Source organism: Pogona vitticeps, chromosome 3, assembly GCF_051106095.1.
Source record: "Pogona vitticeps strain Pit_001003342236 chromosome 3, PviZW2.1, whole genome shotgun sequence".
In the NCBI taxonomy this organism is placed as follows: domain Eukaryota; kingdom Metazoa; phylum Chordata; class Lepidosauria; order Squamata; family Agamidae; genus Pogona; species Pogona vitticeps.
In genome coordinates, this window is record NC_135785.1 from 206,352,601 (window position 1) to 206,366,596 (window position 13,996).

The 13,996-nt window shown below is 40.2% G+C and overlaps 1 protein-coding gene across 1 annotated transcript in view; it reads right to left on the bottom strand.

Annotated features, from left to right (window-relative positions):
• Positions 1-13,530, bottom strand: part of LOC140705663 (uncharacterized) — a 67,405-nt gene extending 53,875 nt beyond the window's left edge. The window contains exon 1 of the transcript XR_013542884.1: positions 1,196-13,530. The gene's annotated coding sequence lies outside the window, so the exon portion shown is untranslated. The remainder of the gene's footprint in view (positions 1-1,195) is intronic.
• Positions 13,531-13,996: the final 466 nt, after the last annotated feature.

The following is a 13,996-nucleotide window of genomic DNA, read 5'->3' on the forward strand; positions in this document are numbered from 1 at the left end:
GTAGTATTATGCCCATTGAAATAGGTGGGTGGCAACATCATTGGCTCCTTTACCTCAGAACTGAGCTGCATGCCTTTATGCTAAACAGAAGCCATCTATCATTCAAATACAGATCATAAAAATATCTATTCAAAGAGACTAGGTAAAAACTGCAGTGGAATGGAACAGAACAGGGACTTCTTAATAAAAATTGATGCCAAAAACTGTGAAATGTGCTGAACAAACATCCAAACAATATTTTAAACCACAAACCCAAAGAATATTAGTCTTTCATTAACCTTTCATTAACCCTGAACCCACCAGAATGAAACACAATGGCCCTGAATGGAAAAAAAAAAGCCCATAACGGGGACATCAAAGTAGACCACACCAACCAAATTCACCAGGCCCATCCAGCTAGAGAAGATTGTGCAAAGAGACACAAAATACCCCAAGGAACAACATTCCAGTACCCATTGAGGCAGAACACTGATACTGGGGGGAAAGTCCACTTTCAGTGAGGTCAGCCTATTGTCTTCCAAGATAGACGATGACTCGAGATGGGCATGAACTGAAGGACAAGCCAACACAAACCACCCAAGCAGCAGTTCATGTCCATCTCTGGCAGTAACCCCTTGCCTTCCCAGTTCTGCTCTTTTATTCCCCTTGACCTTGCCACATCCAGCTGCCTTTAAGCAGGATGATGTCTCTCCTGCAGCTGCGGGGACTCCCTCTAGCTGGCCTGATCCTGAACAAACTCACATTTCTCCCAGCTGTGTGCTACCTGTATGCTGTACCCAGGCGGTTTGCTGGGAAGGGCGCCTGCACCCCTCACAATCACGTAATACATCCCATATTAATTTCTATCCTCCACATGGCCACTTAACTGTTTCTATTGATCTTTGCTCCTGACATGACTATGTAACTTTATATAAAAGATTTATATAAAGAAAAATAATCACAATTCATCATCTCCTTTCTGAAACGAGTACATCTGGACTATATATTCATTGCTGCATTGGAATGACACTTCAAACAAATCTTTACCCACCCACCCACTCAAAAAGGACCCTAAAGATAGCATACTTACTACCATCCCACAAAGACAATCATTTGTGGTCAGGGGGGAAAATCCTAAAAAGCTCATTTTCATTCAGAAACATTTGAAGTTCCTTTTAAAAAATACACAAAAGAAAACAGGCTGACTTCAACTTACTGAACCTTTAGCCGACATAGCCTGAGGGGACAACATTACAGATGGTGCTTGCTTCTACTCAATTGAAACCTTCCTCTTTCAAATGATAATTGTTTCCAGTTGATAAGTGGAACATGTGATGAGCGTAGGTGAATCATTTTTCACATGAAAACTGCTTGAGCCTTTAGAGAAGAGAAACTCCCTAGAAAAAGCTCTTATCAGAAAGAAGAAAATGAACAACATGTTACTTCCTTCATATCCGCTCTCGTTTTCATGCATAATCCTCATTTGTCAGTAATTCTGCTTGAAAGGAGCAAAAGTATCCAGTGTCTCTTATTAAGTCTTATCTATGGATGTCTAGAGAAAAGATTAGTGATCAGAAAAGACGCCACCCTTCTTTTCGTTTAAGTAGCATAATGCTTAAACAATAAATGTGAACATATGATAATGCCTGCCTTCCTAGTAATGTGCTAACATGGTTGTACTGTTGTTATGTGCCCATTCAGTTGCTTCTGATTTGCTGTGACCCAGTAAACAAGTGATTTCCAAAAAGTCTTATTACTCATGCTCCCGCTCAGGTCTCGGAAATGCGAGGATTTCACTTCCTTTATGGAGTCAACCCATTTCATATTTACTCTTCTTTTTTTCTGGCTGGTTTCAACTTCTCCCAACATTATTGCCTTTCCCAGTGACTCGTGTCTTCTCATGGTTGCCCAAAGCACAGCAGTCTCAGTTTCATAATTTATTCTTCTAGAGAGAGTTCAGGCTTGATTTGATCTAGGACTCACTCGTTTGTCTTTCTGGCAGTCCATGGTATTTGTAAAGCTCTCCTCTCACACCGTATTTCAAATGAATGAATTCTCTCTGCCACTCCACCAGCTTTCTTTGCTGTTCAGCTTCCATAATAATAGGAATATGGTAGTGCACATGATCTTGACCTTGGACTCCAGTGACACAACCTTACATTTGAGGAAGTTTCAAGGTACTTTTCATAGCCACCCTATCATGGTAGGCAGACAAAAATGGGGCCGACAATATTTAATCACACTACACTGCAACAAAGAGATAGGGTCAGACGCTGGTCTGACTATTATGTTTTCCAGTGAATTTTACCTCACTTGAAATATGCTTGAACACAAAATAAAAATGTGCTCCACACACCTCTGTGATCACAAAATGTACATATGGAGGATTTTATCTTCAGTGGTGCCTATAATGTACATCTATACCACAATTCCTTATATCTTCTGCCAGAGTGTTGCAAGATTCTGCCAGAAAGTTACGAAAACATATGTTGTCCCATAAAACCTTGTATGTAAATACTTGCCTTTGGCTTATTGCAAGGTCACAGGAACTGCTTACGCAATAGAACTTCTTAGCAGCTCAACCTTTGTGACAGAATTAACAAGTTTGAGACTGATAAACCAACGCACCACAAACCTCTGTTGACTTTTCTTGAATGTGTTCTTGCATACACAATTATTAATTATTGATCAACACCTTTTGCACAATTAAATAAAGGCTCATTGATCTACAATTATTCGTTAATCATTATGTTCCATTTTGACTTATTTATTTATTTATTTATTTATTTATTTATTTATTTATTTATTTATTTATTTATTTATTTATTTATTTATTTGATTCCAAAGAAACTAACCTTCACAAAGTTGCAAAAATATGGAATTTTGATTGTAATTCAAGCTCTGATTCAAGAGATATTTCTTGGGGTTCTCCCTAACCCCGAGAAAGAACTCTTGAATCAGAGCTTGAAGGTGCTGGACACAATCCAAAGCTGTGGAAGCCAACAGAAGAATTGCTGTTGACTTCAGTGAGATGTGGATTGTCTCCAGAATTCCTAATTTCACATCCCCTTAACCTCCAAGCCATACATGTTTCTAAAAATATAAAAGACTTGGCACAGCATAAAAATACAGTGTTCGTATTATTTTCTACCTAATGTTAACTAGATTTTCTGCTTAAGAGACCTGTGAAGTCCATCCCCCCCCCCCTTTTATGAATAACAACAAGAAATCAGTCTGGTACTTCTTTGAAAAAGTTAGCTCATGCCAGTTTAAAAGGAGGTGGGGGTACTGCCTGGGAACAGAAACTACAAAGCTTGAAGTGTTTTTACAGAGGATGCATTATACCTGAGATTCAGCCACAGGATGCACTTGAAAGGAAAGGGTATGGTTTGGCTGTTCGACCATACTTCTGTGAGACCAAATTTGATACAAAGATTAAGAGAACAGCCAATCCTCAATAAATACATAATTATATGCTGTTGCTTCCCATACAAAGGCTCCTTTATGGACTGTCTCCTGTTTTTCCATCATAGATTATTTTCATCTAAGATAGTCTAGGTGTGCTTGGAGTCCTGAAAACTTTGTCTAATTTTTTAAAAACTCACTTCAGATCTTGCAAGAGCCACAAAGGCTTGTATTGTTCAGGAAAGCCACTTCAAAGGGTTTCCACATTAAAAAAATAATAATATTGTCTGTCCTTGTGACAAATGAAACTTCCTTTGAAAACAATTTTTGCTTTCTATCCACTTCAACTTCAAGAAGACAGCCCAACTCTTCTTTATGAGAGTATACCAGTTCATTTCATCCACACCTGGTCAGGGACTCACTTTTGCCCTTCTCACCTGTAGGGAGGAGAAATGAAGATGATGGACTCATATTTCCATCCATGGGAAAATGGAACTATTGTCCTACTACAAATGGCCTAAGGATGTTTGCACATCCACCATTTAACTCTGGTGATCAGAGCACCCCTAGCAGCAACCCACCTTCCCACCCTCTCCTTTTGCACCAGATGGGCTTGTCTTGTCACCAACATATCAGACTGAGTAGGAATGTAGCTAATAAACACTATTTTTTGCCTATTTCATGTTCCACAAGTGGCAAGAGATGGCAAGTGGTAGCTGGTATTTAATTTCCTTTATCATAATTAATCTGGCTAATTGGCACCCCATTTATGTATTTGGGGTTTTTAACCTATTAGTTCAGTTTCACTGGATTTTAATTGGGCTTAATTTAGTTAATTGGCTGCATAATTGGCATATCTGTCAGCCTAGTGTAGAAGGGGAGAATTACAGTGTGGGACTTAGTGAGCATTTCCAGGATTCCTACTAGCAGGAACCGTTCAGCAAAATCATCCCCTCCAGCAGTAGAGGACTGAGGGCTTTGTCTGGCAACCTTCATTAGATTTGATAGCCAAATTAAGTGTAGTGATTAACCATTTGCAGCCTGCTCTGTCTGCCAGATTGCCTTCATATTTGCCTCAAGCTGTTTTACAGACAAAGTGCTCGTCCTGTGATAATTTTGACCTATGAGTTGTAAAGAAAAAAAATGTAAGCCTCTCATACTGTTTGGGTTAGCTTGGTTAACTTCCTTAGTGCAGGTCATTTCACCCAAGAAAGTGGTGCCTATTTTCAGTCCCATTAGTATTTCCAGCATCTTCATTCCTTATCTATATCTACACTTCTCCCTTGAATTACATGGGGTCTGAGCAGCATGGTTTAAGTTATACACAAATCTTTTTTCAATAAATAAATAAATATTAAATATTGTGCTGCTATTTTTCTCCAGGAAGCGGCCTGACAAACGATGGTCTCAGAGTTACTGAGGCCCCTATTGTTGGCAAGGTGGCGAAACCCAGTCCAATGGCAGTGACCCAGCTAGCATGATTAGTTCAATGTGGCAGCTGGAGAGGTTGCTGGGTCAAGGGATCTGGGAAGGTCTGTGTGTGTGTGTGTGTGTGTGTGTGTGTGTGTGTGTGTGTTTATAGCTTTGTAGTTACATTTTGGAGGGCATAAGAGTTATACATGGATTTTGAACTACATGGGGGTCTGGTGCTCCAACCTCGGTATTGCTGAAAGGAAAAGTGTATATCGATATCTATATGCAGGGTGACTATTATCTTGTCATGGTTATTCCCACGGCATGGAAGTGAACACGAAAAGTCATGACACTACCTGCAATATAGCTTCAAGTTTCATATTCTGGGCGGCAATGATAGCATACTGATGTTCCTTTTGTGAAATAATGTAATGACTGAAAACAGGGAGAACTGGTGCAACAAGTTATGTTTAAATGTAACTGTAAAAAAACTCATTATTGGTCATTTTTGCAGTTTCTGGCCATTTTTTCCCCAAATAAATATGAAAGATAAATAGTTAATAAAAAGCCATACTTTAGTCATGAACTGGTATCAAAACAATGAGTAATGATAAATGTGGCAACACTGCTGAAGTAATGCTAATAGATACCCTTAAAAAATAATGTTCTAAACTTCTGTTGCTGACATGGTCACAGATTGTGCTAGCAACATAGAAATGCAGTCTATCCTAAATTCATGTGTGAGAGTTTCAGACCTCATTGGAACAGACCAGTAGAAGCTACCATGACAGTGCATCAACAACACTGATTCACATAATGTATTAATGGATTCTGTTCAATATGGCCAACTCAATTATTTAAATAGATTGGCTGCATCAGCCCAAACCTCTCTGGCAATATAATTTTGGCCAGGTACATTCTCAAGAAATAGAAGGTCAGAAAGCAGAGAAATCTCATTTCTTCAGATTTAGTATTGTTTGCAGGAACTCAGGAGAAAGATTTACTAAATAATTTATTTAGTTGAGGCAGAGTTTCCATACAGCTATTTACCACGGTCAATGCCTCTCCATTCCCCATATTTGTATTTATTATTTATACTGTACTTCCCCAATAAAAATTTTTTCCTGGAAGTGGCTTATTAAATTCTAAAGAACAGGTAAGACCAAATGGAACTTTAAAATAAATCATAGAGTCAAGTAAATCAGCCCTACCATAAAACTATTAAAATCAACAAAGAATACAAATTAAAAACCGCACAACATGACAGATTAGATATATGCCAATTTAAAATAAGTGGTTTTACTCTCTTTTTAAAATCAATCATAGTGGAAATTCTCTGGCACCTTTGATTTGATCAAACCATCACTGTGAGGTAGAGACAATCATTCAGGCAGCCCTGCATACATAAGAGCTTAGAGACCTACTCACAGAGTATACCATATAGAGCAACGAAACATATTGTGCTCAAATGAAAGGTAAGAGACATGTTGAAGCAAGGGAGCACTGAAGGGCTTTCTGAGTGCAGGAGAATAGGTGACCCAGGAACCAAACTGCCTTCCTATCTCAATCTGTAAGGTTTTACCATGTCATCAGAACTAGTTGGGAATAGAAGATTAAAGCATAACAAAATAAAGCAGAAGTTTAAGATATTTTGTCTTCCGAGATGTGTGTGTATTAGCAATGGGATATTCGTATATGAATACAAATAAATGTAATCCTCGCGATGGAATAGCCACTCCTGGAAGAAGGCAGGACGACAAGCCTTTCTGCCAGGTTGAAGAGTGCCTCACCGATTACAAGCTCTGGACGGGAGCGTGGAGCAGCGGCAGATTGGGGAGAGGACTGTTCGGCACCATGGGGCTGGACCCTTATTATCTCCACCTGTGTGGGGGTAGTCATATATGAATGTATCTTTAGTGTGTATCTATTGGTGTCTGTATGAGAGAGAGAGACAGAATGGATAGATGGATGGCAAAGGCTGGGGGAATGTAAGCTGTTCACCCTTAGTATGAGGCTGCAAAACATTTCTTCATTGGCCTTTGGATTTTTTAAAAAAATCATCCATCTGTGAGAGGGCACAACTGTGCATCCTTATTGAGCCATTTGACCTTAGCACACAAACAGCCAGGAGGAAAGTAAGTTTTCTCAGGATTAGGTCAACACAGCTGAAGGAGAGAGAGTTCGCTGATGAGAAGTGTAGCAGGCCGCTCTGAAGCCTTTACCCATCCAGGCCTCTAAGAGTGCTCACTACCTTTCACCAAAACTGCTGCCACCAACCTATCCTTAAAATCAAAAGGACAAGTGTTTCTTTCAAACAAATAAAGAATGTTTATTGATTACACAAAAATAAAAGGGTAAATCACTGGTATTAAATCAATTAGTCAATCACTGTTTCTCAGACACTAGCTCACACAGACTTTTCCCTCACTGACAGGCTCTTTCTCACTCACTATCAATGTCTCTAATCACTCATCTCTCAAACTGATCTCCCAAAACTCCTCTCACACACCTTATATAACTCAGCTCCTCCCACTTCTGCACCACCCTCCGTCCTCTCATTGGCTGAGGTTCCCCTGCCCAGCTGTGACAGACAGGTGAGAGCAGAGCTGAATGCCACACGAAGTAATTAAGGAGGCAGGAACAAGGAGGGGAAAAGGGCAAGACTGGAAAGGCAGAGGATTGTCACCTATCTCTGAAGAGGACCTGTGAGAGGATGAAAAAGAGGAGATTGCTGGAAGCTGTCTATCCTTGCAGCAGAAGTCTCCAACCCCCTGTTTGGACAAAGCTGTGTTAGCCTGGACACCACCACAGTCCTGGAGAGGCGATCAACAGGCACATTTAAGGAGGGGATGGGTACTGATGAGCTTCAGAGCCTGACTTCTTTTGCTCATCTATACAAGCTTTCCCTAAAAGGGGTGGTGCTTCAGCGACCTAAACTCTCCTCTCCTTTTCTGCTTTCCAGAACCTGGACTCCAGGGAACTCCAATTAAGTTAAATGGGTACCCAAGTTGGTAAGTGTTGCCCAATGACTTAGAGACTATATAATTCAGCCCTATGAGACTGTGGGAGAAAAGGCTTAGGGAAGTGATGCTGTACAACTAATAAAAGCTGTTCTGAGCCAAGAATCTGAGCCAGAGCTCATGGAGTTATAGCTGGAGGACCCCAGTCCTGCTAGCAGCCCAAGGGGGGGGGGGGCAGAGGGATGCACATCATCCCTGGACTAAAAGAATCAGTCTAGAGCCCAGAGAAGTAGATGTGGAATATGTTTTTAAAAAAGAATTTCTTTGATGCACTTCGTAACTCTCCTTTTTTGGTAAATCAACATTAATTAAAAAAAGCAGATTAAAGGATTTTCAAAAAATTGTTTGTTTATGGCTTGTTGTCCTCATCGGTGGGAATGGGAATGGCAGTTAATAACATATAGGCACCAGATCTCTGTCTCAGATGAGGTAAGGAATTCTGTGATTTGGAATTCAGTCAGGATCAAGCAAGAAGAAAGCGTAGCAAGAACAAACAAAAACAAAGCAAAATGAAACAAAACAAAGCTGAAACAAACAAACCAAAAAACCAAACAATGGGGGAAAAGTCAAAGAAAATAAAATTTTATGGGAACTAAGAAAGACACACAAAGTTAATGCTATCCTGTCATTATTTAGATGGTAACTAAAATATAGCAAGAGGGTGGAAATTAAGCTGCTGCGTGAACAGCATACTCAGGAGGACTTTTTTTTCAAAGAAATGATATGGTGAGACAGAATGAAGAATAGTGATCAACCCAAAGGGGATTCAAGAGAAACCTGTATGAATGAACGTTCATTGCCACTTATTTAATGCAGATGCCTTTAATGTTTTCCCCTTCTAAAATGCTTCCGAAGAAGTTCTTCTTCAAAGTCTTTTCATGCTAAGATTAGATTCCAAAGACCCAACAGGAGCTAAGCTCTATTAGATATTTTACTGACATAATATTTCCTGTCAGTGACCTAAATAATTCACCAGCTTTAAGAGAGGGAGTGGCTATATCTGGAACAGAATAGTTGAGGCCTAGAAATCTGAGAGTTACCAGATTTGTGAGGTTGCCTTGTTCAGAAATACTGTAACTGATAGTATTACAAGGGCAGACACAAGAATATGGGAATCATACTTTCTAGACAGTGGTTCCTTACTTTGGGTGCCCAGATACTCTTGTACTGTAACCTGCAGAAATCCTGGCTAGCACATCTAGTGGTGAAGGCTTCTGGGAGTTTTAGTCCAAGAACATCTGGGGACCCAAGGTTGGAACCACTGTTCTAGATCATAGGATATTATTTACATATCACATACTGAGACATAGGAATGAGATGAATGGATATGAGCTATGTTAAGGTGGATTTTGTTGATGGTGGGTAGTTTGTGGTCACTTCCCCCAAGTCTTGATTTTTATCTTGGTCACATATTTATTGTACTATTATTAGATGTCTCAGCAGCCACTAAGATGGTGGAGTAAAATAAGACTTTGAAAACAGGAGTTGGAAGCGATTACAGAATTATTATCTGACTACCATTTCACCATCTTTCCACATCTCAACCTGCTTTCACAGTTACACGTATCAGTGTAGAGACTCTTCATACAGTAATGTTTCTCTTTTGAAGCTGAAAGAAAATTGCTGTAAAATTGACTTTAATCCATCTCACCCCTACATTTCTCTCTCTATATGACCAGCATCCTGATTAGTTAATTATGTGTTGTTGTTTTTTGCTGTGTGTGATCAGGCTTGAAACCATGATCAAATCTGCAAGTTTGCATATCTTCCTTCCTGTAAGGTTCTACCTTGATCATTTCTGTGGATGTGTTTCGAATTATCACATAATATTCCAGTGTATTTATCTTTTTTTGTAAGAATGTCCATCTTTGATGGTGATTGTTGTTTGAGTGTTGTCAAGTGTTAAAATTCTGTGCTACTTTGTCTTGTCCTGAAGCTCTCAGTGAGAACTAATATAAAGTATGAAGAATGAGAAGGCTGCAGAAGTGAACTAAGATTTTAAAAACTGGATGAAAATGAAGCTATCCAAACTGAAGCCAGACAAATAAGGCTCTGATCCAAAGACAGAGGTTCTTTCTTCCACCTTTTCAACAAGTTGGATTGGCTTTCTTTTCAGTAATTCCTCCCTGGGAACATTTGAAGACAAACATTCTGTATTCACATTTCAAAATATGTCCAGTTCAATGCGTAATTACTCATGTAATAGCAGTGTTTCTGGATTTCTACACACCATATTTCAATTGCTCAAAATAAGTGTCTCACTATCTCCATATTGCAGATCAGGATCTCAGGCTGAGTGGTAATGACTTGCTTAAGACCAGTTAGAAAGTTTGTGGCTGGGAGTGACATTTGAAACGTTGCGGATTAAAGACAATGAAAGCTTATAATAAATTAATATAATGAGTCTTCAGGAACCATAAAGATGTGAGTCTTTAAAGTCTTTAAAGATGTTCTTCTTGCTGCAATATATTAAGATGAATACTTGATCTCCTCCAGATTCTGAGCCATCAGTATATCACAAAACCATATATTCATTGAAATCCAGTAGTAAATTGGGACTAGAATAGGCCCATTAAATCAATGGAAATTTGGTGACTCAACTCTTCCATAAATTCCACTGATCCAATAAGCCTTCTCTAGTTAAAATTTACTACTGGATTTCAGCCACTTAATCACTAACCTGCAATAACACTCCGAGACTGAGTCATATTCATTATTCTATTGCTGACATACAATTGTGGCATATTATACAAATGCCAATAGCATTTTAGCCACTGTTTTCGTGGAACTTTCTCCACTACATGTTGCAAAATATTCTGATTTTCCTAAAAAACCACAGCCAAGGTGGTAAAGCATTTGGACTGCACCCTGATGTAGTTTACATATGACAATTTGACTAATGGGAGGCTTCCTCACTTTTTTTTTGAAAAAAAAAATTGCAACAAAAAGCCAACATGTCACAGTACACTAGAATCTAATTTATACATCTGATGTGTTCCAGGAAACAAATTTCAGAAAGAGGTTTCTATCAGTCTAACACTAGTTTCAGAGCTATTCAATTGTGTACCAAAGACACTGGCCTTTGGAATGGAAAACACTGGCTGGTTTAGGCATATACCATTTGTTAGAGATAATTTTATAGGGCTGAAAATCTAAAGAACTGCTTGCAACAGGACAATGGGAAGATGAAACATCTGATCTAGTAGTTTTACACCATGTTATGTTCAGTGGGAAAGGAAATACAGATACTTGGTTTGTAATTTGGATGGCATATAAATTGGTGTATGATTAAATCTGAGTCAACCAAATCTGAATGTCATAGAGCAGCTATTCTCAACCTTTTTTTGGCCATGGCCCTTTTAGGAACTCTTCTCAGGTTCCAGAACTCCCTATCAAATAAGGATACAACATGAACAGATATCTTTCAGAAAACCCACACTTTGTTCGGTCTGTGCCTCCCTTCAAATGTGCCAGGGAGCATCAGGTGGCCGTATGGCCCCTGTTGAGAATGGCTGCCATGGAGAACTATTTGACCAACAAATATGACTTGTTGCTAGATGCTTGATACTATACCCCTGAAACACTTTTCCTGAACCACTGTCCCCAACCTCCATGCTCTTATATATTTCAGCAATTACACCTAGGCCAATTTATAGCTTTTTCTGGCCCCTTTCCATTCCTTTGACACCCATTATTATGGAATGCAGGGGCATTTCACTTGTGTCTGCTTAATGTGATGATGAAAGGTAAACATGATTAGATATTCTAGTCCATATAATATACATGCTGTTCCCATTTTTGTGATTGTGAAGGTTCATGTATGCGGGCTTCCCTTTTCTTAAATAAATCTCCAGACTCAGTTTTACAAAAAGGATTTGTGTCATTTATTAACTCAACCAACGGGGTTCCACCTTTAACATGTTCGCTTGTTTGAGTCTTTTGTTCGAGCAACGGCTCTCTCAAGGGTAACCATAAATTCTCTTCAAAAGGGTTAACCATATCAACGTTCCAGGGTCCAGCAATCACCCGTTCGGGATCAACATTCTCGAACTCGGGTTTGATCTGGTTCAAAAGTGGGAGGGTCTCTTCATCCCCCATCCATCCTTACAGCGGGGATCCCTCTCCTTGTGAGTTGCCCCAAGGTCCAGAAAACACCCCATCTTCTGCAATTCTTCTAGATGACATGCCTGGCGTGCTTCTTTTTCTCTGGTAATGGCTTCTTTCTCCTCCCTAATCTTTCTCCTCCATTCCCGGGTCTCAGACTCACCCCAATAGGAAGGTCTCTGGGGTAGGCCTCTTCTTCTATGGCTCTCTGCTTCAGCCTTGGGCACCCGAACCTGTTCCCATTTCCCTGTCCAAGGGTCCTGCATCCAAACAGTTTCCCCAACCCCCGGGATATTGTCCCTGGATGTATTTATTTTCCCTAACCCCCCTTCCTCCAGAGCCCGCCCTTTCTCCTCTTTTCCCGCCATTTCTACCTTAGATGGAGTAGCCACACTTAACCCTTTCAACTCTTTCTCTAAGTCTTGGGTATCCACTGCACGTGATATCCCTTTTTCGCTCATGCTCTTCTGCTCCAACTCTCGGGTGTCTATCCCTTGGTCTTTCTTTTGGGGTGGGGTAGGGGGTGGGGTTGTCTGAGTCTCTTTGGATGTCTTAAGGAGAGACGGCTCCACCAGAAAGACCTCTGGTCTCTGGTCTTTCCCTTCATAGTGATCCCCTACATTCCCACCTCCACTGGTGGTGTGTGATGTGGTCCTTTTAGAAATACCAAATATATCCAGTAAATCAAGGGATCGTACTTCTGGAAACATGATTCTTCTTTATGATAAAGCACATGTTCCCCATATATCTTGTTTCATATTTTTAAAAAACTGGAAAAGGCGTCTTTTTGCATTTCTGCTGCTAAAAATAAGTGGCATGTAGAGGTGAAATGCAATGCAACCCACAGTATGTTTTGTGGAGGGCATTAGTCCTTGAAAGTTGCCAACCTTGTCCTCAGTCCTACTCTTTTTCCTCTTTCCTTACATTTTACAAGGGGAGGTTTCATTTAAGGGATATCTCTGTGAGGCCTGAATTCCTTTCCCTCTCCATTCTTGGAACCCTCATTAGTATAATATGCCATATTTTTCAGGCTTCAGGGAATTTAACTTTCTAGAGTATCTTGGTTTCTAACATGTAGAATAGACATGGGGACAAATATAAAAATAAAGAGATATTCAACAAATATCCCTAATTCATCAGCTATTCGTTGTTTCATATTCTTGGGGTCCAGAGACCCCAACGAATATGAAGGAACTAATATAACCCTTTTATATTTGTCCCTTTGTCTATCCCAATCTGCTTATATTCTGCGGACCAGCTGAAGAGGAGGGAAGGGATCAAAGCAAAAGCAGTGGGGCTGTGAGATGGCATGGGTCCCCTTTCCTTCTCTTCCTATGCTGCACGATCCAAGGCAGCAGGGCTGGGGGATCGCTTTGATCCCTTCCCTCCTTTTCCTATGCCGTGTGGCATAGGAAGGTTGTGGGAGCCAGGACTGCTTCTTCTTCTTCTTCTTCTTCTTCTTCTTCTTCTTCTTCTTCTTCTTCTTCTTCTTCTTCTTCTTCTTCTTCTTCTTCTTCTTCTTCTTCTTCTTCTTCTTCTTCTTCTTCTTCTTCTTCTTCTTCTTCTTCTTCTTCTTCTTCTTCTTCTTCTTCTTCTTCTTCTAGATAGCCCCACAGGCTGACTAAAAAAAAAAAAAGACTCGACAACCTGATGAAGTGATTTGTGGTTTGTTGGGCCACTGGGGGCAGTATGTGAACCACGAACCAAGATGAAGTGCCATTTTGACATTTTGGCTCCATCTCTAATGCAGAATAATCCTTAGGTAAAGGAAAAGGTTCCCCTTGACAATTTTTTTGTCCAGTCGTATTCGACTCTAGGGGGCGGTGCTCATCCCCGTTTCCAAGCCATAGAGCCAGCGTTTTTGTCCGAAGACAATCTTCCGTGGTCACATGGCCAGTGCGACTTAGACACGGAACGCTGTTACCTTCCCATCGAGATGGTCCCTATTTATCTACTCACATTTGCTTGCTTTCGAACTGCTAGATTGGCGGGAGCTGGAACAAGCGACGGGAGCTCACACTGTCACGTGGATTCAATCTTACAGCTGAAGATCTACAGACCTTACAGCACAGAGG